This window comes from Sceloporus undulatus, chromosome 3 (assembly GCF_019175285.1).
Source record: "Sceloporus undulatus isolate JIND9_A2432 ecotype Alabama chromosome 3, SceUnd_v1.1, whole genome shotgun sequence".
Taxonomy (NCBI): domain Eukaryota; kingdom Metazoa; phylum Chordata; class Lepidosauria; order Squamata; family Phrynosomatidae; genus Sceloporus; species Sceloporus undulatus.
The window spans coordinates 191,860,880-191,886,340 of record NC_056524.1 but is presented as its reverse complement, the minus strand read 5'-3'; the positions used below and the strand labels follow the sequence as shown (position 1 = coordinate 191,886,340).

Below are 25,461 nucleotides of genomic sequence, written 5' to 3'. Positions count from 1 at the left end.
TCTGGGTTATATAATATGAAGCCAAGAAAACCCGAGAGGCTAGGAGCCTTACTGCATTACAAAAATGAGACAAGAGGCAGTGCAATAGAACTGGCTTTCTTTTTACTTCTCTGCATGCCCTCCAAACACTTCCATTCTATTCCAGAGAAAGACAATTGTAAAAGCATGCCTTCTGTTGCACTGGAAAAATCCGTTTGGCAAAAGACATGCTTGTATGACCATCTCCTCTTTAGGGAGAAAGGAAGTCCTAACATCATGTGAGGAGATAAGCAGAAAATTACTTCTATCATTGCCTCTTGTCTTACTTTTATAATGCATTAAGTCTCTAGGGTACACCACAGAAGAAATATCCAAAAAATGATGCAAATGCTATAGGGTGAAATCTAAGTACCTATTCTAAATGAATAAGCTGGTTCACACATTAAAAGAGTACATATGGGGGCAGTCCTTGTGAAATGTTTTTCTTGATCATTGAATTGGTAATCAGTTTATCCTTTTGATCACAATACCGATCATCACACCAGATCAATTTTGTTATGTTTATCATCTCTGATATTTCACAGGAAAAAATGGGAAGTGCCAGAGGTTAAGGTTCCCATTCCATCATATGCAGAGTGCCTATGGGATATGGTAGCATATTTTCCCCTCTCCTTTCCATTATTTCCTCCTTCTCAAAACAAAGGACCTTATTTATCATACAAAATGGAGCTGCCCCACCTAGTGAATTGCTGCCAAGCTTTAACAACATAAATATCCCCCTGTGGCTTGTGATACCTACAGCTGTATTTTTTTAAAAATCGATTGCTTTGTAGACTCCTCTCCCCTGGAGACTTTCTAAATCACTTTACAGAATTGGATATACCTCTCCTACTCACTTAGGGAGTAATGTACTATCAAAAAGCATGTTACCATTATTGTCTGCCACCCCTCCCTTCTCTCCACCACTTCCCATCTTGTGACTTCTCTGGCTATTTAACTGCTGTTTGTCTGTCTGCCCAAGATCTGCTTATCTCCTTGCAAATGACTTTTGCTTGCAGTAACTTCTGCTGTCAGCTATTGCCTTTCCCCACTCCTTCCCCCTTTTCTTGGAAAAAACAAAGTTCACCTCTTCTACTTTTCCCCTCTTAGCTAGTCTTCTTTCACAACAACATCTCAGCACTTCATATTTATTCACAAAAAATGGACATGAATTAGAGATGCTAGGTAGTGCAGTGAAGGTGACAGCAGGACACATTATTTGTATATTGTGGAATTGTTTGGCAAAAGGCATGCTGGCCAGGTCAGATAGGAAAATAACTCATCCTTATGTGAATCCACAGAAAATAAATTAAAAGGATAAGGAACCAAACTCTTGTGCTTTAGAATCACTTTTCTATGAACTTTCTCTGTCCTCCTGTCATTAACATCAGGATAGACTTTTCCCAGAAACTGTGTTCTTAGAAGAATATCTTCAAGTCAAATTCCAGGACTGTGAAAGTTGATACAAAATCAAGCACTGTTTGAATAGCTCAAAGTTATGAGCTATGTTCACTCTGAATTTTTGTTTAAAGTGATCCAACTTGATGTTCAACAAGCCAAAATAAAACTATAATTCCATATATTTTTGAAAATAATATTTTCTACAGCCAAAGAGAGAGAGAGAGAGAGAGAGAGAGAGAGAGAGAGAGAGAGACTGGGAGAGAACTGCATTCCAAATAATGATGTATGATTGCCACAATGCATAGGCACCAATACAGAAATCCATAATTTTCTTGGGTGTCCAATGCAAACATATTTTTTTCTGTATGTATGGTCTAATCTTTGCAGCAGAAATAATGCAATTTGATACCGTTTTAACTGCCATGGCTCCATCTTATGGAATCTTGGGCTCTGTAGTTTGTTGTGGCACCAGAGCTCTCTGACACGAGAAGGCTATCCTCACAAAACTACAAATCCCAGAATTTCATAGCATTGAGCCTTGGCAGTTAAAGCAGTGCCAAACTGCATTATTTCTGCACTGCAGATTAGACCTATGTGCCTTCAGGCTGCCTGTCCACTTATGTCAACCTCATGAATTTCATAGGGTTTTCTCTGGCATTGGATACACAGAGTTGCTTTTGCCAGTTCCGTCCTCTGAAATATAAACTATAGCACCTGGTATTCATTGGCAGTCTCCCATCCCTGACTAACCCGTGCTTACCCTGCTTAGCTTCTAGATATATTTAACTTAGCTTGCTATGGCTAGCCCAACCTATGATATCATTCTTTCTTGCAGCACCTGGCAGTTCTTTGGGCAGGCATGTGCTCATTAAAATAACCCAGTCGAAAACATTAACCTGGAGAAAATAATGTTTTGTAACATTAAGTGTGCTACTAGAGATGCTGAGTCTGATGGAGTCTTCAAAAGGCAAACAGCCTATGGGAATTTCAATAAAACAAAATGAATACTCAGACAAGAGCAATTGAGTGAGATTGCTAAAAGGGAATTCTTACTGTATGGAAACCAACCAAGATTTCAAAAATTCTCAGGTAAACGCTTAAAATGTTGTACTAATATAAAGCCCTCAACACTTTTCACCTGCTAGCTCTTCAAAGGTAAATGTGTCAGAAGTGAGGAGGAGGATGTCAGTGGAAGTTGCCAAGTATTTTCAGGAATATATCTAATGCTCAGGAAATTTAGACGTAGTTCACAGTGTCATGCATGTACATCTTGATATATAATTCATCCAATTTTTTATTCAAAAGTTAGCACATTAATTGTGTAGCAGGAAAGGAAGAGGAGTGCTGTTATATGTCCATGATGTTTACCTTGTAAAGAGATCCATGACTCAAATCCTAGAGGCCAAGTTGAGAGCATATGAGTAAAAATTAAACGAAAGAAAAACAGGTTATTGCGGGGGTCTACTATAGACCTCCAAGCCAGACTGGGGACATGGATAATATCTTCCCAGAACAGATGACCACACATTCAGAAAGGAAAGATGTAGTTGTATAGTGTGCCCACTATACAGGGAGAAAGTCAGAAAAGTTAAAGCACAGAACGAGCTCAGGCTTGTTGAAGTGGTTAAAAACAACTTTTAAAAGTTTTGTTTGCTTATGTCCATAGAACAAGGAAGAACAAGGAAGTGGCAGAGCCACAGCATGGAATAGATGGCAAAATGCTAATGGAGAACAGTAAAAAGGCAGAACTACTCAATACCTTCTTTGCCTCAGTCTTCTCCCAAAAAGAAAACAGTGTTCAACCAGGGGAAAATGGAGCAAATGATGCAGCTGATGAAATGGTATAAAGAGGTAGTACCTGGATACTCTACATGAATTCAAAATCTCCAGAGTCAGATTAATTACAAACAAGAATATTAAAAGAACTGGAAGAAGAAACATCAGGACCACTGGCAATAATCTTTGAGAATTCATGGAGAACAAGAGAAGTCTCCGCAGACTGGAGGAAAACAAATGTTGTCCCCATCTTCAAAAGCAGGGGTGAGAGAGGACCCAAACAATCTGGTCAGCTTGATATCAAAACAGGATATCAAAACAGGAAATATTCTAGAACAGATTATTAAAGAGCTGGTAAGTACTTAGAAATGAATGCCATGATCACTAAAAGTCAGCAGGGGTTTCTCAAAACCAAGTTATTCCAGACTAATCTCATCTCTTTCTCTCTTTTGATAGAGTTACAAGTTTTGTAGATGAAAAGAATTCTATAGATGTAGCATTCCTTGATTTCAGCAAGGCCTCTGACAAGGTCTCCCATGATAATCTTACAAACAAGATAGTACAATGTGGGCTATATAATGCCACTTTTAGATGGATTTAAAATTGATTGACTAGCTGAATCCAAAGGGTTCTCATCAATAACTCTTCATGCTGGAGAGACGTGACTCACTGGGTACCATGGGGTTCTGTTCTGGGCCCAGTGCTATTCAACCTCTTTATCAATGACTTGGATGATGGAATAGAGAGTGTGCTTATCAAATTTGCAGATGACACCAAATTAGATGGGGTAATTAATACCCCAGAACACAGGATCAGAATTCAAAATGACTTTAGCAGATTAGAGAACTGGGCCAAAACTAACAAAATGAATTTTGCAGGGAGAATACATTTATATACTGTCATATGGGTGACACCTGACTTGACAGCAGTACATGTGAAAAGAATCTCAGAGTATTAGTAGACTACAAGCTGAACATGAGCCAACAGTGTGATGAACCAGCATAAAAACCAATGCAATTCTAGGTTGCATTAATAGGAGTGTAGTATCTAGATCAAGGGCAATAATAGTACCATGCTGTATCCAGTTCTGGGTACCACAATTCAAGGAGGATATTGACAAGCAGCAAACTACATTCAGTGAGGAGTGGCTTAGGGAGCTGGGTATATGTTTACTGTGGGGAAGAGAGGTTGATATGATGGCCATGTTTAAATATTTGAAAGTATGTCTCATTGAGGATCAAGCAAGCTTGTTTTCTGCTGGGCCAGAGGACACAGAACAATGGATTCAAACTACTGGAAAAGAAATTCCACCTAAATATTAGGGAGAACCTTCTGACATTAAAAGCTGTTCAACAGTGGAACATGCTGCCTCCAAGTGTGGTGGAGCCTCCTTCTTTGGGATTTTTTTTAATGAAGGCTAGATGGCCATCTATTGTGAGCGCTTCAATTGTGTATTCCTGCATGACAAGTAGTTGCGTTGGATGCCCTTGTGGCCTCTTCAAACTCTATGCTTCTGTGATTCTATCCTATGTATACATGTATTCAATCGTACACAGCGTTCTATATAGGGGGAACTAGACATATACAAATCCAAGATTGTTTCCTGCAGGTATACATGGGTTTTGCAGCAGGTACACATGAGCCATTGTGTTGTAAGCTGGCAGCTGCAGAAATCCACCATTACTCTGGGCCCGATGCCCTACAGGCAAGCAACTGTGCTGATTTCAGTCTATGCAAATCCCTATCAGCTTGTGAACCAGCAAGAGGGGAAAACAGAGAGAGCTGAAGAGCAAGTCTGGCATTGTATGATAGCAGAAAAAGTGGAAACCTCAAACCCTCCTGGGCAAATGAGCACCAAGATTACAAGTCATCATGGCATAAATGTAAAAATGTTATATCTCTTTACCAGCTACAGCCTACAAACAATTTTTACTTTCCAGTGTGTCTAAAGTACCCACTTACAGATCAACAACAACAACAACAAAAAAAGGGGGGGGACAAAAGAAAGATGCAATTTTTATTGAGAAATGCAAATTTTGAAATGAATTACTATAATTTAAACAGAAATACAATGACCAGAATCCTGTTGCACACCTATGCCAAAGTAACTGTGTTACAAAGTAACAGCAGCAGAATGAAAAATGTAGTGCACAGCAAATGTAAGGGAGCAAAGCAAAATTATTTCCCTTGGGAAAAGAATAAAACTGTCCCAGGCACCTGGCACTCTGAACCTCTCATCCCCAAGAATCCAGGTTGTAGAGAAATAGACTACTTGGAATCAGCAGCTGTCTACTCCCAACAACAAAGATCATGACTTTGCCTTACTTCCTTCACAATCTCTGCATGACCCAGGTAGAAGTGCAACCATAATCATAACAGACCATGACAGACCATAGTTCAGCAGTCTAAAAACTATCCTAGAATCCAGTTTTGAAACAGTTAAAACAGCAATTTCAAACACTGAACGCCACAGGGAACAGCACTGTTCTGGCTGCCCACCGGATCCAGCTGACCCTTCATATCTATTTTTAATTATTCTAGTTGGTTTTTTAAAAAAACACCTCTTGGTACTATTGTTGTGTTATCATGAGTTACATTATGATCATATTTTCATTACATCCTGATGATTTCTAAGAATATATGTTTATGATCACAGTTTGCTACAGGGTAGGAACTATCTCATTCATTTCTTGCATGAGACATGGCTGTAGCCTGGGGACAGCAAGTGTATTTCAAAATGATGGCTCACTCTACCTTGCTTCCATTTAAAGAACAGGAATATTTCTGGACGATGAGTTATTTCTAGATATTATAAATCTGTGGTGCTTGGTCTATGGTTGCCAGGTGAAATAAGAACTCCTTTCTGTTTAGTACAGTATCTGTATAGAAGAGGAAATTTCAACAGGTATTGCTTGCATGGCAATCAAGACATACTGAAATTCCCTCTTCTACATAACTACTAAAGGACCAGAAGCCCTGTTCCTTATTTCATCTGGCAACTCTGTTGGTGACTTGCCCAGTTCTACATAGCCAAGATCTCTCATGGCTCAGAGTGAATTTTTCAATATGAGCTTTATAAAATTCATGTCATGGGGGAAGAATTTGCTTTAGCTGGTATGTTTATAGTCAGAGCAAGTGCTTAAGAGAGGTAAAGACCTACTGTTAATTATTCAAGTAACTTTAATCTACCCTATATTGTCAAATCTTAAGGTGGGGTGCAATCAATAAAATCCCTTTAAAAGACTTTAAAATTACTTAAAGCATGGATTATTTTCCAAATTACTTCACTTTAAATTATCCCTAATCTCTTAAATACCTTGCCAAGTTTATACTGAGTAAATGAATAAAATATATTTCCTCTCAAAGCTCAAGTACTGAATACTGTCATAAAGAGATAGTAATAAAAGTTATAATGACCTTCTTCCCATTTCCCTCAAGTGATAATATTATAAAAAATCAACCTAATAGCTACACTGTAGCTATACACATCACATACCTTAATCCATTAAGGTGCCTTCCTATATACACAACTGTAGCAAGTGAAAAGAATGCTTTTTAGGGGCACTTAACAATAATAAAACATTAAAAAAATGCACACAATAGCATGGGAACAGCAAACATACACATATTTAACAGCCACAAACCTACACGAATACGCTAACTTCCTACATGATGTGTATACTCATGTATAAATCTAGGAATTTGAGTTAAAAATTTAACCGTAAAAACCTGAGTCAACTTATAATAATAATAATAATAATAATTTGTTTTATTTATATCCCGCTATTCCAAAGATCATAGCGGTGAACAGCAAGTAAGCTAATTAGCAAGTAAGCTAATTTGCCCCCAACAGTCTGGGTACTCATTTTAGCTCCCTCCTCGGAAGGATGCAAGCCTGAGTGGAGCTTGGGCCCTTTTGCTGGTCTTGAACTCGCAACCTTGTGGTTTTGAGTGAATGGCTGCAGTACAGGCATTTAACCACTGCGCCACCAGGGCTCCTTATCCGTGGGTCAATGTAAGTACCATACTCTAAATCTTACCCCCAAAAAAGGAACCAGCCCCTGATGAAAGGCAAGAGCTTAATCTGTCTTGGAAGCACTGATTCCCCTCTATTCTCTCATCCATCCAGCCTTTAGTGTGAGCACAAAAATGATGTCTGCTTCAATTTTGTAAGTTGTTTGGCACTGTTTCCCTCTGTTCCATTCTTTACATCCTTTGTTACATTCCCTTAAGTTTTATCCTCAACTTATCTATGGGTCATATCAAAAGTCATAATTTTGGACCCAAAAATCTGTCCTCAACTTATAGATCATATGTAATGTATGCATATATACCAGACATTAGAAGCTTCTTTTTATCTCTTCCAAAGGCTGGGAAAGTGTGCTGCTGCTTTTCACCCATTTAATTGTGGGAAAGGAAGGAGGAGCTCCAAAGAGAAGAATAGGGAGAGTATGCATATGCCAAGCAGAGGCACTGAACATCCTGGCTGACGACTGCGATCACCCAAGACATAACCCAGCTGTCTAATTACCCTGTAGAACATTTACACAGCAACATGAGACTTCTTCTGGGCTGCTGGGCACAAGAATTCCTGCTGAGAATAAGGACTAATTGGTTTCACTGAGAAAATTAAGTATATTCACTGTAGCAGAATTTTCCAATTGAATAAAAGTGATACAGAGAACAGTTCAATTTCTCTGTCTGTCTCTTTACTTGGATTCTTAACCAGTTGTTGTACAATCCACTGCTTTGTTTATTTTATAGCTTTTGTTACCTTGTGGTTTTTCGGTTGATTCAGACATGTCTTACTCTGCAGAGGATTAGACTGTTATTCATTTCTGATACTAACAATTCAAAGTCACTAAAATACACACAGCCCGTTGGCTTAGGCAACAAAGCTATAGTTGTCCACATTTGGTAAGGAAGAAATCTCTGTTACTCCATTAATTTCTTTGAAGCCCAGCCCAGAATGTACCAGATCAACCCAGCAAGGAAGGTCAACAAAAGGTAAATGTAATTACCAGCGAACACAAGGGGATTTATTTGTGGGTAAGCCGGCGTAGATTTGCATCATCCATCCCTGCTTTAAGAATTTCTTTGCTGCTCAACAACTTGCCCGTTTATTAATATTTGCCATTAGCTTGGTGGCTGGCCTGTGTCTATCACTTAGATCAATGTTACTCTGCACTGTACTTTCCAGGGCCTGCATATTTTCATCTTAGTTACATCTATTTTATGGTAACGTCACCCTTTGATTCAGAAATGATCCTTAATCCCACATTTTCCCCACTTCATACATAGTACATCTATTGTTCTGTTCTCTGTATAATTAAATGTGTCTAATTTTGCATTTTGTAGCTACTTCTCATTTTCAAGTCACTTTTGGTAAAAAATCTGATTTCCAAACTCAAGATTTTTTTAAAAAAAATTGAATTACATGTAGCACATAACATATGTGCTTATTTTTTTATACAAACATGTATTTTGGGTCTCCTCTCCATTCTAAACAGTTAGAGTATTTAATACAATACACAAAGGCAACATCTTATTTTTAAAAATACAATTAAAATGACACAAATTCTGCTATCCAGGATTATACATTATATGCTTCCAAATAACATGAGAAGGGAGTTCAAGACGGATGGGAGTTTTTTAAAAGGAAGATACTGAAGGCACAATTTCAAACAGTTCCACTGAAAAAGAAAAATGGGAGATGTCTCAAGAAACCAGGATGGATGACTAAGGAACTTTCAACTGAGCTAAGTTTTAAACAGAACATGTATAAGAAATGGAAAAATGGGGAAATCACCAAACAGAAATTCAAACAAATAGCTAGCATGTGTAGCAGTTAAGTCAGAAAAGTTAAAGAGCAGAACGAACTCAGACTTGCTAGAGAGGTTAAGAACAACAAAAAGGGATTTTTTGGATATGTCCGCAGCAAAAGGAAGAAAGAAACAGTAGGGCCACTACATGGAGAAGATGGCAAAATGCTAACAGAGGACAGAGAAAAGGCAGAATTACTCAACACCTTTGCTTCAGTCTTCTCAGAAAAGGAAAAGGGTGCTCAAACTGAGGAAAATGGAGCAGAGGACAGAATAGGGGAATTTCAGCACAGAATAAGTAAGGAGATAGTACAGGAATACATGTTGATCTAAATGAATATAAGTCTCCAGGACCAGACGAGCTACATCCAATAATATTAAAAGAACTGGCTAATATAATATCGGAGCCATTGGCAATAACTTTAGAACTCCTGGAAAACAGGAGAAATCCCAGCAGACTGGAGGAGAGCAAACGTTGTCCCCTTCTTCAAAAGGGGGAAAAAAGAGGATCCCAACAATTATCGTCTAGTTAGTCTGACATCTATACCAGGAAAGATTCCAGAACAGATCATTAAACAGAGAGTCTATGAACATCTAGAAAGCAATGTCATAATCACAAAAAGTCAACACGGGTTTCAGAGAAAGAAGTCATGCCAGACAAACCTAATCTCTTTTTTTGATAAAATTACCAGCTTGGTAGATGAAGGGAATGTTGTGAATATAGTATATCTAGATTTCAGTAAGGCCTTTTACAGGGTTCCCCATGACATTCTTGCAAACAAGCTTGTAAAATGTGGGCTAGACAAAGTAACTGTTACATGGATTTCTAATTGGTTGACTGGCCGAAGCCAAAGAGTGCTCAACAACGGCTCCTTTTCGTCCTGGAGAGAAGTGACCAGTGGGTCCCACAGGGCTCTGTCCTGGGCCCAGTGCTATTCAACATCTTTATCAATGACTTGGAGGACAAAATTGGGGGCATACTTATCAAATTTGCTGATGACACCAAACTAGGGGGAGCAGCTAATACCCCAGAGGACAAGATCATGATTCAAAATGACCTGAATAGACTAGAAAGCTGGGCCAAAGCTAACAAAATGAAAATCAACACGGAGGAATGTAAGGTACTGCACTTAGGGCGGAAAAATGAAATGCACAGATATAGGATGGGGACAACTGGCTGAATGAAACTACGTGTGAAAGGGATAGACCACAAATTGAACATGAGTCAACAGTACGATGCGGCAGCTAACAAGGCCAATGTGATTTTAGGCTACATCAATAGAAGTATAGGGAAGTAATAGTGCCACTATATTCTGCTCTGGTCAGACCCCACCTGGAATATTGTGTCCAGTTCTGGGCACCACATTCAAAAAGGGTGTTGAGAAACTGGAGCATGTCCAAAGGAGGGCGACTAAAATGTTGAAAGGTCTGGAAACCATGCCCTATGAGGAACGACTTAGGGAGCTGGGGATGTTTAGCCTGGAGAAGAGAAGGTTAAGAGGTGATATGTTAGCCCTGTTTAAATATTTGAAAGGATGTGATACTGAGGAGGGAGCTAGCTTGTTTTCTGCAGCTCCTGAGACTAGGACCTGGAGCAATGGATGCAAGCTCCAGGAAAAGAGATTCCACCTCAACATTAGGAGGAACTTCCTGACGACAGTAAAGGCTGTTCGATAGTGGAACACACTCCCTCGGAGTATAGTGGAACCTCCCTCCTTGGAGGTCTTTAAAGAGAGGCTGGATGGCCATCTGTCAGGGATGCTTTGATTGAGATTTCCTGTATGGCAGGGGGTTGGACTGGATGGCCTTTGCAGTCTCTTCCAACTCTATGATTCTATGATTAAAGCCCAATGCTATGCATGTACATTTCACACAACAGTGTTTCGTGGGGGTTGAGTGTTACAGGATTGTAGCCTCATTAGACATTAGTGGAAATTACTCTCCAAAATACAATGAATCCTTAGTATCTGCAGAGGTTTGCTTCCACCCCCCCCCCCCCCATGAATACTAAAATCTATGGATGTTCAAGTCCCATTAAATACAATGAATAGTAAAATGGTGCCCCTTTTTGAATATTTGCATGCCATGTATGGTTGAATCTGTGGATAAAGAATCCATGGGTACGGAGGGCCGACTGTATATCAGTGTAAGAGAAGAATTTCTTTCTCTCATTTTAATGTTGCAATGTTGATGAATTCATATCTGCACAACATAGACGAGGAGAGGTTTTTCTAACAAAAAATAAATTCATTGCAAGTTTACAGGTAATGCCTGCTAAAGCTAAACATGTTTCATTCATTACTGCTTGGTTTCATAGGCAGCAAATTGATTGACACAATGATATTATCCTTTTAGATGAGAGTTCTATTCTAGGAAGTCAATAATTCCCAAAGCATTCTGAAAAATATCTATTTAATGCTAGGCAATGAGAAAAGCCATGAATTAACAGATCTCTCTCAGACTTCACAAGTTCACACTACACAATATAACTAAGATTCGTGGATCATTCTGGGCCTAATCCAATTCTAACACTACAATGATCTTTATTCAAATTGAAAGTTAATATTTTAAAAGTTGGTACAAAATATGTGGACTGAATTCCAAAAGAGAAGAGAATTCCAAAAGAGAAGAGAGAGCATCCAGAAGAATCTTCATTGTGTTTTCCCCCTTTTGGTCTGTTAGCTTAGAAAAATTATTGAGCTTCTGTCAGAAGCCACAGTTTTGGTTCTGCCATGCTGATGTTAATAATAATAATAAAATAATAAAATCTTTATTTATATCCCGCCCTTCCAAAAAGATCAGGGCGGTTTACAGCAATGCAACAAGTGCAAACAGATACAGGTTAAAAACATCAAACATTAACAATATACAGTCTAAAAACAATAACAAAAGCCCCGTTAGCCCATCCTCATGGCCACGGAAGAGGAGGGAGGCCCATAGGATATTTAGTCGGGGAATGCCTGCTTGAATAGGAAGGTTTTAAGGTCCTTCCTAAATTGGGCCAGGGTGGTAGATGAGCGGAGCTCCGTGGGCAGCGTATTCCAAAGGGCTGGGGCAGCTGTGGAAAAGGCCCTTCTAGAAGTAGAAGCTAACCTAGCCCCAGGCACCTTCAGCAGTTGCTGCCCAGATGTTCTGAGGGTGCGAGGCGGATTGTACGGGGAGAGGCGGTCCTTTAGGAATCCTGGGCCCAAGCCATGTTCTATTGGGAAGGATGTTTGTATTGATCCTATGTTGCATAAATACTGGAAATTGGGAATGGTATGATGGAACTGGAAGTATGTTGTGATGGGGGGCTAGGCAGAGGTATGTACTGTGTAGGACGTATGGGGCTGGAAATGGTGCCTATTCTTCTATGAAAGGCTAAGAATGCAGAAGAAGGTTTTTGCTGAAGTAGAAGGCAAGAGCTAAGGAACGCTATGCAGGAGGCCAGATGGGTGATAAGCGAACCATTAGTGCTTTGCTTTGGGAATAAAGTTTGTGCGCCAAATAACAGGGGGGTAGAGGTGGGTAGTTTGAGGTTTAATATTATGCTTGGGTGGTGAGGCTCTTTAGTTCTAACCTAAACACTTTGCTGGCAACTTCTGTTCAATGTCCGCAATAAAAGTATTTTGTTTGTTCATTATACCAAGACTCTTTGTCTGAACATTGAGATCAGAGTTTGCTGGTTCTGACACCTTCTATCTGGCAATTTGCTTTGTTGTTATTAGCTGCCACCAAATCAACTTCAACTTATGGTGACCCTATAAATTACAGACCTCCAGGTCACCCTGTCATCAACAACCCTCCCCAGAGGTCTTGCAGATTTAGGACTGTAGCTTCCTTGACTGAATCTATCCATCTGTAATAGGTCTTCCTGTTTTCCTACTGCCTTATAATTTTAACCTTGTAATTTTAACCTTGCTGTGATCCCGCTTCGATCCATTGGGAGAGGCGGGAAGATAGAAATAAAAATTATTATTGTTGTTGTTGTTGTATATTACCAAGCATTATTGTCTTTTCTAGTGAGTCATGTCTTCTCATGACTATAGCCAAAGTGTAACAGTCTCAAACTAGTCATTTTGGCATCTAGGGAGGGTTCCATTTAATTGTCTGTAGTTGATTAGTTAGTCTTTAGTTGATTAGTTGGGCTTTCCTTACCCCTTAAGTTATATAATTTTTTTAATTGAATTTTGTCACAGAATTTATGGTTGGAAAATTTTATTAAGATAATGTATTAGTTTTAAGTGATGAAAAAGACCTCTACTTGGAGCTTGGCCTGTGAAATTTTTAACTCAATCATAGGTTTATAAAATATAACATTAATGAAAAGTAAACTGTCAATTTCATAAGCCATACTGGAGCTAAATGTTTTCTGTGATGATCATATCTGACATAGCAAGGATATGCAGAAGGCTGGCATACCAAAACACAAACTTTTTGGCTGTGTAAAGAAACAAGTTAAGGAGCCATGTTTACAAGCTTCTTGTTACACTTGAATATTGAAATTACAGTTGGCCCTCCACATCCATGGATAAAGAATCCATGGCTTGAAAATATTTTTAAAATACATAAATTCCAAAAGGCAAACCTTGATTTTGCCATTTTATATAAGGGACATCATATCTCATACTATCTCATTGTATTTAATGGGATGCGAGTATCCACAGAGATTCCTAGAATCAAACACCAGCAGATCAAGGGCCCACTACATGTTTAAGTAGTTTAACTACAGTTAAATATTCTCATAAGAGCTGTCCTGAGCTCCTATAAGGAAGGGTGGGCTACAAATAAAGTTCAAAAGAAGCCAGTGGGCTCTAAAAGCTAGTATAACAAATTTTGCATCTTCTGGCTAGCCTAATAAAGGTATCACCATAATGTGTCCTTGGGCTTTTGTCTTTTGTTTTATAATCGACATGGCTATTCCTGATACTTTTTTAAATTTGTAGATACTGATGTATCTACAAATCCCATTCTGGAGAGAGTGGATTGTCATTTTGCATTGGGACTACATTTTGCAGCATAAGGCAAAATGATCTAATTTGGCATGCCACTATGCTTTGTCTGCTGAAACACCAATATTTATCTTCAGACCTGATAGCACAGGGCTTCACTGCACTCTGCCAATATAGAGGCCTTTGGCCCCAAACAGAACCAGATCTTGGAGAGAGGCACTATGTGCCTACAAACAGAAGCACTGCCTTCTTTTATTGGTTTTGTTCCCAGTTACTTCACAGTCAGAGTGGGGTGGGGTGTGGAGCTTATGCTTTCTGTCTGCTTTCTCTACAACATCTCAAGTAAGCAAACTGCAACATTAGTTTTCTTCTCCTGTAAGATTTTTTACATCATTGTTGCTTGATTAATGAGCCACTGTACATCAAAAGCTAGCATAATTAATTTTGTGCTTTTTCATTAGCCTACGAAAGATATCTCCAAAATCCAATGTACATCAGATTTCATATTCTGGTGAACATAACTAACACTGCATGAAAAAAAACAGTTTCCAAAAAAAGCTAGGCTTCAGAAGCCAACCATAAACTATGCCTTATAGTGTGTCTTACATGGAAACCAGCGACCATAGTTTCCCAGTTTGGATGCAATAATAAGTTATGAGTAACTGCACCTTCATGGCTTTCCTGCTTAATATGCCCAAAAGAATGAATAAAGTGGGTACAAACGAGACTGTTCTGTGAGTTCACAACACAGATTGTCCTTAAAAGGATGGTGATCTGCACCCGGTCAAAGCCCAGCCCCATTATCAAGACAGTTTACATCAATGTTAATAAAGTCACCAATAGTCCTGTACTAAATAAAATGCCAGAAAATGTCTTGCACCCACATGAAGAATGTTTTTACAATATTACCCACAGAATAGTAATCTAAATACACAGAGATTCAGTGATGGTTTCCTGGACATCTGTACATTTGATGGAACATGTGAAAGCAACATCAGTACATTATGGCTTAGATCCAGAGTTGTATGAGTGGAACTCGACTGGCACAATAGTCCCTTTCCACTTCATTTTCCCAATTGCAAACTCTTTAGAGTGGTTTGGGAGGCAGCAATATGGAAGAGTAAAGAGCAGCTGTGGACCCAAATCTGTCTTTCTAAAACAGACAGTTTTAGGGACCATTCCAACAACCTATTCCAAGAATTTCCACTGTAGAACCTACTCCATTAACAGGAAGTATGTTGTTGTTTAAACAATTATTTCATTTAGGACTGGCTAATTCCTAAAATGAATATGTAGGCAGCTCCCCCAGCAGGAGCTGTCAATGGACTCAACCCATAATAGCTCTGTCTGCTTGCTTCATACATGCCCAACTCTGGAATTAATTTTAAAAATCATCTGGCCATTAATGATTGACAAGTATTCTGTTGATCTCTAGCTTTAGCTACTTATCTTCATGTACCTAACATTCCCAACCAGATATTGGCAAATGTTTCCAATGCCCTACCAATACAATTATAGGAAGAGATATGTTTATACGAACTCATCTCTCAAATCTAACATTTGTGAGTCAAATTCAACTCTCCTAACTTCCAGTAAAACCATGGATGAGAATCATGTGGCCCTCCAGATGCTGCCCAGCATGTCTACCCAGCACAGACAGTGACAAAGACACTAGGAGCTGTTGTCCAAAAGTTTCTAGAGGATTACATGATGCCCTCCCTGATTTGAACCAGGTGAACAAACTGGGATTCAGTCCTAGGGCCTGAGATTCCTCATCCCAGCATAGCAAACTCTAGTTTGCAACCATGCCCCAGAATAACGCTATTTAACAAGTTATCTGGGAAATTAAAAGTCTAGTTATTTTTAACTGCCTAGAATGCCTGGTCGAAAACCAAAATGGGGGTATCAGGTGAAACCTCAAAAGTGAGTCTTGCCAAGATGCTGAGAACATGGCATCTGTTAACAGATTCCACATATTGATCCTAGATTTGATCTCTCTAAAGGTATATAAACACAAATCTTCCTTCCATGTGAAAGCTTTTTGAACAAAGTTTGCAGATACTGTGTTGTGTATGCAATTAGTTATTTTATAGTTCATGTTATACCTTTACAAACCACACATTAATGTCCAAGCAAAATTTCCAAACACAAGTGGAAGACGAGCTCTGATCTTTTGTATTCCATATCTAGGTATGTGGGGATGATTGGTGTTAACTTTCTATTTTACTTCCTATGGTAATTATCTTACACATTACTGTTTGATTGTTGTAACATTTTTACTCATACCTGTTTATTTGTATATTGTCCAGTACATATTGTATATTTTATTTAGATTTTTATAGTCTGTTTATAAGCTGTGCATTTTTAGGTTATTCATACGTATCTATATGGTACTGCAGTATATTGTACTTAGTGCACTATATATGTGTATGTATGTCATTGCTTGTGTCACTATGTTTTGAGGTATTTTGATACAGCCCCCGGGCTATTCAATAAACATATTGATTGGTATTTCATATGCATTTCAAACAAGCTTGTACAGAAATAGAACACGTTTGCTGACTGAAACATATTATACTCTCACAATTCATCCTGTGAGTTATGCCTTTGCTAGCTTTCACAGCAAAGATAAGAAAATTAAATAGGAGAAGAGTTTCACAGAGGCCACCCAGCAAGTCAATAGCTAAACTCTAATTTAAAGTCACTTCTCAAGGCCAAACTGAACATACTTTACCCAAAAGACCATGCTAGATTAATAAAACATGGCTTCAATGACTAATCCTAATCACTATGTTATAAACATTAACTTATGAAATACACGTGTATTAAAAGCAATATTGGAATTTCTATTACAGCTCACTGAGATTTTCAAGGAGAGAACTAACCTCAAGCATTTTCAAAGTGAAATCCAATCACAGAGTGTATATAAGATATTTCCTCTAGCCTTCTGTAAAAACTCTAGTACCTTTGAAATGCACAGATCTTCAAGATTCTTCAGTGGGCTCTTCACTTCCTTAGACAGAAGAGATGGCTTCTGCCATAGCCATCTTCTACCTGGTGAGGAAAGTGAAATTAAAATTTAGCAAAACTATGTCACAGTAGCAAAGATGCTCATTAAAATGAGTAAATGTTATATTGCTTTATTAATTTTAGTCAGCTTGACAGAAACAAGAAGATTTTTAAAAATACCTATTTCATAAATAAAATTTAACATCTATTGCATATGTACATTTTAACATATGGGTTGGCTTTTTTGAGTTACAGTGATGTGTACTCATCATACAAAACTGGCTGAGAAAATGCAATTGTGGGTGCAGTGGCCAGCAAGGCTCCACTTGACCACCCCATAAAACACATATGTTGGCAAGAAATGATCAATACTTTATTAGTTACAGTCGAAGAAGCCTGTCTCAAGCATGGGTCTATATCTGTTATCAGCAAGTACCAACCAATGCTGACTACTCAGCCCAACCTGACTGCTGGGCTACCCCAGAATGATAGTTATGAGAATCCACATCAATGAAAGCCTCTGTATGGCTCCTGTTCTACCTGGAAATGCCCTGGAGTCAATTGCCCCTGAGCAGGGCATGATCCAGTTTCCTATTCCCTTAAACCGTCTCTTAAAGGGACTTCCTAACCATATCTGACAGGTGTTCAGACCCCACATCCACCAAACAAGTCCTACATGCTACTGCCCAAAGTTGTGATGCAAGGTATATCTGATAAGCTTAATTTTACACATCTATAGAGATGAAGTGCCTGAGCAAACTGAAGAGAAGAGCCAGGAAGTGTGGCTAAAAGCAACCAGTGTGCACATCAGAGTATGGTGAAACCTATGCTTGGCATACCTAAGATCTGTTGACCAGCCAACATGGAGCCACCAGCTTCATCAGTTTCTTGCATTTCCCCAGACCAAAGCCTGCAAAACCATGGACTTGTGCGGAAAGGAAGTATCAACAGTGGGTGCCCAACATGTTCCCTCTTGTCATCACAAGCTGCAAACACTTCTCCTGATTAAGTCAGGAACACTATTCCTACCTCTATGCTTTGAAACACTAGGCCAAATTCATATGTAACATGTAGGCAAGAAAAGGCCTTCATGGGCCTATCTGAATATGTTTACTTACCCATGTGGTATTAGAGCCATGGCTCCAAAATGTTTGCCAAGAATGCATAGCCTCAAGCTGTATTTTTGTAAAAGCAGCTCTAGAAACAAAATATTTACTCTCTCCCAAGAATTAGCCTAAAACATGTTGGCATTATCTGTGGAGAAAAATGATGCCCCAATAGCAGCAAAGAACAAATAATAATTAAGTTATCTATTTTTTTTTTCCTTACTCTTTGGTAGTATGCCAAAATCTATGCTTAAGGTGACCTGAATCACCCTGCTACATAGGCTGCATTCACACTACAGAAATAATCCAGTTTGACACCACCCTAATTGCCATGGCTCAATGCTATGGAGTGCTGGGATCTGTAGTTTTGTGAGACTTTTACCCTTCTATGTCAGAAAGCCACGACAAACTACAGTTTCCAGAATTCCACATCATGGAGCACGGCAGTTAATGTGGTGTCAAATTGGATTATTTCTGCAGTGCGGATGCAGCCATAGTAAGGCAAGCCCTGGTTTCTCAGCCCCTTACAAGGTAAATCCCAGGGCTAATACCAAGAGACTTTGACAGCAAACAGGTGGCTTGTTTTAAAAAAAAAAAAACATCCCAGCTACAATTCAGAAGGTTTGCTGAGCATGGATAGTTATTTTTTGCCACAGCAGCAAAAGACAGCAACACAGCAGATAATAAAACAAGCCAAGAAATCATTTAAAAAAAAAAAAAGGCTTCTCTAACAAAAGCAAACACCCTAAGTTTACACATAGGCCTTGTAACAACTCAGTTTACACCCACCTCTTTGACAAAATACCACCAAACATCCAGAAAAAAGGGCAAATTAAATGATCCTCTAGAGGTGAACCATGAGTGCCCAAAGTGATCAATTTTGAGGCATCTCTAAATGCATTTGCTCCTTGATAAAAACAGGTGTACCCACCTGATTTGCCTTGGGCAGTTTTTATAAACCAGATGTTGCAGGACTGCAACTCCCATCATACTTCACCACTAGATAGGGCTGCAGTTCACAACATCTAGAGAGCATGATTTCTACCATTTCTATAACAAAAAGATTACCAGAGATATAGTCTGTTGCAGCAAACATAACCAAAAATCTTGTGGCACCTTCAAGGCTACTATAGAAACAGACTGTAGCACCTTACAGCTTAATTTAAAGGCTAATTTATTGTAGCACTGGTCCACAAAAAAATTCTGCCATAATAGTTTTGCACATCGTTTAAGAATCCTTTCTGTTTTCACTTTTATTACTCTGTAAGACATATGTTCCTGGTGGCTCAACAAATAGCAAGATGAAAGAGAAGCAAAAGGATATATAGCAATCTTAAAACAATACTAAAAGACAGAATACAACACCTAGCTTCAGCACCATTCACATATTTATCTGTTAAGTCATGCCTCATTCCAAAGTAACTTTTAATGAGCCTTAGCGATTTTCTGAAGGAACAGCATAATCTTCTACAGTACATTTTAAGAAACAAAAATATAAATATGAAATTAATTCCACTTACATTTTACTGATCAATAGTCTGACTTTAATGCTAACCCATTTTTATATTATTACTCACACAACACAGCAAGTCACTGAAGGGCTTGTATTTGTTGAAAACAGTATAGAAGCTTTTTTATTTTCACACATAACAAGTAACCAAAAAATGTGATGTTAAAAGCATCTGGGAGAATCAAGAAGTCAGGCCACACTGACACCATGTACATCATTACTGTAAAGCAAATAATTATTTTTAAGGCAGAGACAGGAAAAGAAGGGCAGGAGGGGTATCTAAAGCTGCAACAGGAATTGAGCAGTCTTCGTATCTGAATTATTGCAAGCCAATCACATTTTGCAGCTTGAAAGTCACTTTTAACCTAGTGAGATATACTCTCAGTTTTGTTTAAGCATTTAGAAAAAAAACATTGACATCTGGGTTGAATCTAAAGCTGGAACTCCTTTTATCAACACATTACACAATAAATTGTGGTATATTTTAAAAATAACATGTCTGGAGAGATATCTGCAAGGATAGGCCCACTTCCAAACTGAAATGGCCAAAGACTTCTAGGGATGCACAAGGGGGAAAACTGCTATCAGAACCATAAACCTTAATTATTTCATGTTGTGTTGACCAGGGAGAAATAATGATGCCAGTGTTGTACTTCTGTTGGTTTCCACTTTCATCAGCAGAATTTGGACCCAACCTTGCACTCCTCTGTTGCACTGGAAGCCTGCTAAATGAATTTCCCAGTCCTCCACTAAGCTCAAGGAAACCCTTGGATCCTGGTCTATAGAGATACATACACTTGGCACTTTATATCCACTGGGGTTTGGTTCCATGAACCCTTTAGATACCAAATTCCATGGATGCTCAAGTCCCGTTATATACAATGGCATAGTAAAATGGAGTCTCTCATATAAAATGGCAAAATCAAGATTTGCTTTTTGGAATGATATATTTTAAAAATATCTTCAAGCCATGAATGCTTAAATCCATGGATAAAAATTCATGGATACAGGACTGACTGCATATTCTGAGCTCTCCAACCAAAATCTGGCCTAAGATAAAGTATACCACAGGACAAGACTGATAATTTTGTAGTTTTCTAAATCAAATGCTGTAAAACATCTAGCTGCTTCTGGAAATGGGATTTTGCCTGCTCCCTTTTGTTTTAATCCAATTCTCCAGACACCTTTCACCCCCCAAAATTAGCCTCAATTAGCATCCCTTTACTCTTATATGCTGATGCTGCTGCGCTGTTATCTTTCTCTAAGGTGGGACTATCAAGAGTAGTGAGAGCTTTCATTGAGTATTGTGGAAATAACCAGTTATATATACAGTCGGCCCTTGCCTTACGTGGGGATCCATTCCGGACTCCCCACGTAAGGCAAATTCCGCCTATGCTCAGGCCCCACTGGAAACAATGGGGCTCGTGCATGGCTGTGCGGCGGGGCGCCATGGGCGCGCGCAACCATTCAATTGAATGGGACGTGCCGCCCCATCCGCTCCCCGCAGCTTGAGCACGTACACTCAAGACCGTGTAAAGCGCGTCCGCGTATTATTACAATAAATCTAAAATAATGTTTTTTTCTAAGAACCGCTCCATATTCAGCTGGAAGATCGCTGGCCATGAAATAGAGCAAGTTAGACAATTTAGATACTGTACTTAGGAATTACAATCAATGCATCAGGTACCTGGGCAGCACACCGGGCAATTTCCATTCAGAACGCTACAAATAGCAGCATGGCAATTGTCCGTTTCTTCTACACTACAGGCGGGCAACTGATACCATCTGCTCTAAAGGTCTTCAGGGCTAAGGTTCTGCAACAACTTTTGTTTAGTGTCCCAGTGTGGATTTTAGGATTTACGTACATCATCTGTAGAAAGAATTCTTTCTGCGTTTCTCAGGAAAATCTTTTCCATGCCGAACTGCATTTCAACAGCAGCACTACATCTTGAGGTTGGGTGCTCTTCAGTGGAATGCCTTGCATGGAAATGGACCTTACATTACTTCCTGAAACTTATTTTTGCAGGACCTGAGACTGGATACACCTATTTAATATATAGAGACACATACACCACCAATCTGATTAAACAAGTGACAGAAAAATTCCAGAAATTGGGTCTCCCGCACAACTTTTTAGGTACACTGAACTGGCCTAAGGCAAAACAGATTCTTATACAACACTTTAAAGACACTGATATGCAATACTCAGCAACTGCCGCGTGCTCTACCTGCTCCCCAATTGGTCTGGGATTGTGCTTCAAAGCAAAGGGGGTACAATATTTGGAAAATTTGACAATTTCCAAATATCGGTTGGCATTCAGCAAAGGTCGGTTCAATGTAATTCCTTCAGCTATGCTAGGGGGATGTTTCCACTGAACTGAATACAAGGATAGAATTTGTCCAACCAGAATCCATATCTCACATTCTTCTTTATTGTATATTTTACAAGGATGATAGACTACAATTAATTACCCCTTTATTAAATAGACATCCAAGCAAAACTTATGAATGGTACCTGAAGTTTTTATTGGCAAATGAGGGCAAAAGGATCACAGAGGAAGTCACAAAGTTTATTTTCTCTGCTATAAAAGTTCGTAAAGTCATGTGCTATAAAGGCAAGTAATATCCTCTCCCAGCTCAAACACTTATGGAAAATTGGGGTGGGTTGGACTATGAAGTGGCGAATCTGTTAACAAAACCCGTTATAATGTATTTTACATGTTTGTTTATATGCTGTGTATATACTACTCTTGCTGTTATTTAATTTGTTGCTGTTGTTCTTTTGCTTTTATACTGCCTATGGTTTGTTAACTGAAATAAAGCCATTCACTCATACATTCATTCATTCATCCATTTCTGTAATATTCTAATACATAAATTTAAAATTCCTTAAAATATAGCATCAGCATGAAAACACAATATGCCAGCTGGACTAAGATCAACTGCTAGTCCCAATCTGGGAGATAGGACCACTAAATTATAAATCAACAATTGTGTAAATCCCAGTGATATAATGGGTCTACTCTAGCTAGGACTAGCAATTGGATTTGGACCTTTTTTATTACAGTATTGTATTTTTACTTTCATGGGGAGAGGATCTTAATCAATTTTCTGGCAATATAATTTTTGATCTGTTATACACCTTGACCACTTCTGGAGTTCTTTTGCTTTCCATCTACAGCAGCAAATATTTGTGGTTGCACCAACTGATAATAGATTTGCATAATTTCAAGATACGTTGAGCCCTTTCCTCCTTAGGAAAAGTGCATGGCAACCAGGCAGTCAGAAACTTGCATTGAACCTTGAATGCAGTATATGCCAGACAAGAATGAGGCTTCCGCAAGATTCAGCATATCAGGAGGATCTGTAACTAATGTGTATTCACTGCTCTAACTTTATGCCTCCAACCTCATTTACATCTTCAGGTAGTTGACTCCACCCAGACATGCAGGCTTTTTATGTGATCTTTTTTACATATACTTCCCATTCTAGAACAAGCTTAACAATCACTTTGTAAAGTAGGTTCAGTGGTGACAGGGCAACAGTGATTTATTCTAAGCTGCTCTGTCAGCTTCTTTATTTAAAAAAAATGAAGCTGGGTCAATCAACCCTCACTTATTCTAAATAGCCTCACTGATTCATAATAAGTATGCTAAAAATAATATGCTAAAATAATAGCTAAGTAAACCCTACTATGTTCAATGGTGTGAATCACTAAATAAGTACACTGCAGATCTGAAAGAGATATCTAAAGCCTAACTGGACTACAACTTACAGCTGGTGTTAACTTTTGTAATGAAAATGTAACAGGTCATTATTCTCAATGAAGTCAGAGCATTAATATATATATCAATATAATGTCAACATATTTCAAATCAGAAGCATGGTAACCTGGAGATAAAATTTCACTTGCTTCAGTTTAAAATTTGAGTTTATCTCCACACTCTGGCTGAAAAATATGTAATACAGTACTTTTTTCTAATTAGATCCATCCCAAGGTGGAGTTCTCTAAAATTCAAATACTTGCATAATGCATTTTGAGAAGGAACCAGCTTGATGTTATTGTTTGAGCGTTGAACTATGACTCTTCAGGCCAGGGTCTGAATCCTGGCTCGGTCATGTAAACCCACTGGGGTGACCTTGGGCAAGTCACACTCTCTCAGCCTAAGGAAACTTGTCAAGAAAACCCCTTAGAATGGCCAAGCTGGCTAGATCGCCCCAGGGAATAACCCGATGTCATTGGTACCAATTTTCTGCTGTGAGTAATTCAGTTCCTTATCAAAATCGCATCTGACAGTGTGAGAATACCTGGCCAGAGTCCTCAGGTATTCGTAGCTCGCCTTGGTCCAGAGAGTCCCAATGCAAAGCGTAAGTCGATAATTACTTGAAGGCACACAACAACAACAACAACAACAACAACATTTTGAGAATATCGGTTGTTCTGAATTAAAGGTATTATTTTATTGTGCCACAATATGTTTATTCATAAGACAGTCCCACTGTATTCAAGGGGGCTTATTGAATAAACCACAGTCTCATCTCACTTAAATTCGGTTTTTCTTAGAAAGAGAAGAAAGTTCTCTCTAGATGGAGAATATCTACTGCTGTATTCTCCTAAGTCAAATACTGTATAAGAAAGGACCTGTATAAGTTACAGTCCAATCATAACTAAAAGTCTTAAGGTGCATCTACACTGTAAAAATAATGTAGTCTGATAGTATCTGAAGTGTTATAGCTCCATTCTATGGAATCCTAGGATTTGTAGTTTTACAAGGTCTTTAGTCTTCTCTGCAAAGAGTGCTGGTGCCTCATAAAACTAAAAATCCCGGGATTGAGAAGGATGGAATCAAGGCAGATAAAATGGTGTCAAATTGCTTTATTTCTACAGTGTAGATGCAGCCTTGGTCTATTTCAGTGATGTGTAAATTGTGGCTATGTGCAGCTAGCTCTAAAGCACTTTTTTGCAGTCTTCCAGTGCCCTCCCTCAGAATTTTCAATGTTAAAAATAAATATTGTGGTTTCCTTTTAAAACTCAGCAGCAAGCTACTAAATGCACTTTAGCTAATCGAGAACGGAACCAAATGCACTAGAGTCAATGGGACAATCAGTAGCATAATAAATTGATTTCCTTTTAGTTCAATAGCAATAGTCAATATTATATTAGGGTCAATTTAACTACACTGAAGATTCCTCTCTATATAAATATAATCATAACAGATCGAGCATAAGTGGAGGGATTTTGTTAATAATGAATGGGTAGGGTTTTAATGAATTTAATAATATTTAATGAAGCATTAACGTTTATTTAACAGCAGGTATTCTTTAATCTATTTTAGATTAACATAGCTAATTTTAGTTATTTTAACTTTAAAAACTTTAAAACAAAAGCAGCTGTCCACCTTGAGACTATTTTACAGTAAGCATGTTCAGCTAACTCCATCAGAAATGTGAGCTAGTGGTAATCAATGCAGTTCAATACAAAACTACCTTCATTCTGAGAAAGAGGGGAGCTATGGCCTAACCCTGCAAAAAGTATGTCATCAAACAAATCATCCATATCATTCTCCAACTGTGTGTCACTTCTCCCACTGTATTTTTGCTTAGTTGGCTTTGTATTCTTCCCTATAGTCAAACTATGTACTACTGTGGTCTCCGGGTCATGGGACAGAGTTGGTAGTTGAGCAGTTTATATTCCCAAGAATACAGATGAGAGCACATCTCCTACGCAAAATACTTCTATTGATCCAAAGAGGAGGCTGTGAAACAGATAAAAGAATCAGCTCCAGATTTTACAGCTTCCTCACCTTTATTTCACAGAACTGAGTCTGGAAACTGTTAACCCAAATAATATCAAATATCCTGCCTATGCTGCAGTGCTCCAGACCTTA

At 38.6% G+C, this 25,461-nt stretch overlaps 1 protein-coding gene across 3 annotated transcripts in view; it reads right to left on the bottom strand.

Annotated features, from left to right (window-relative positions):
* The window catches only part of FAM53B (family with sequence similarity 53 member B), a 170,355-nt gene that overhangs the window by 142,457 nt on the left and 2,437 nt on the right, over nt 1-25,461 (bottom strand). For 2 of the 3 annotated variants that reach the window (XM_042458472.1, XM_042458470.1), the window contains exon 2: nt 16,914-17,002. The gene's annotated coding sequence lies outside the window, so the exon portion shown is untranslated. Of the gene's footprint in view, nt 1-16,833; nt 17,003-25,461 lie in introns of all 3 variants that reach the window. The other variant, XM_042458471.1, reaches the window with a different exon arrangement.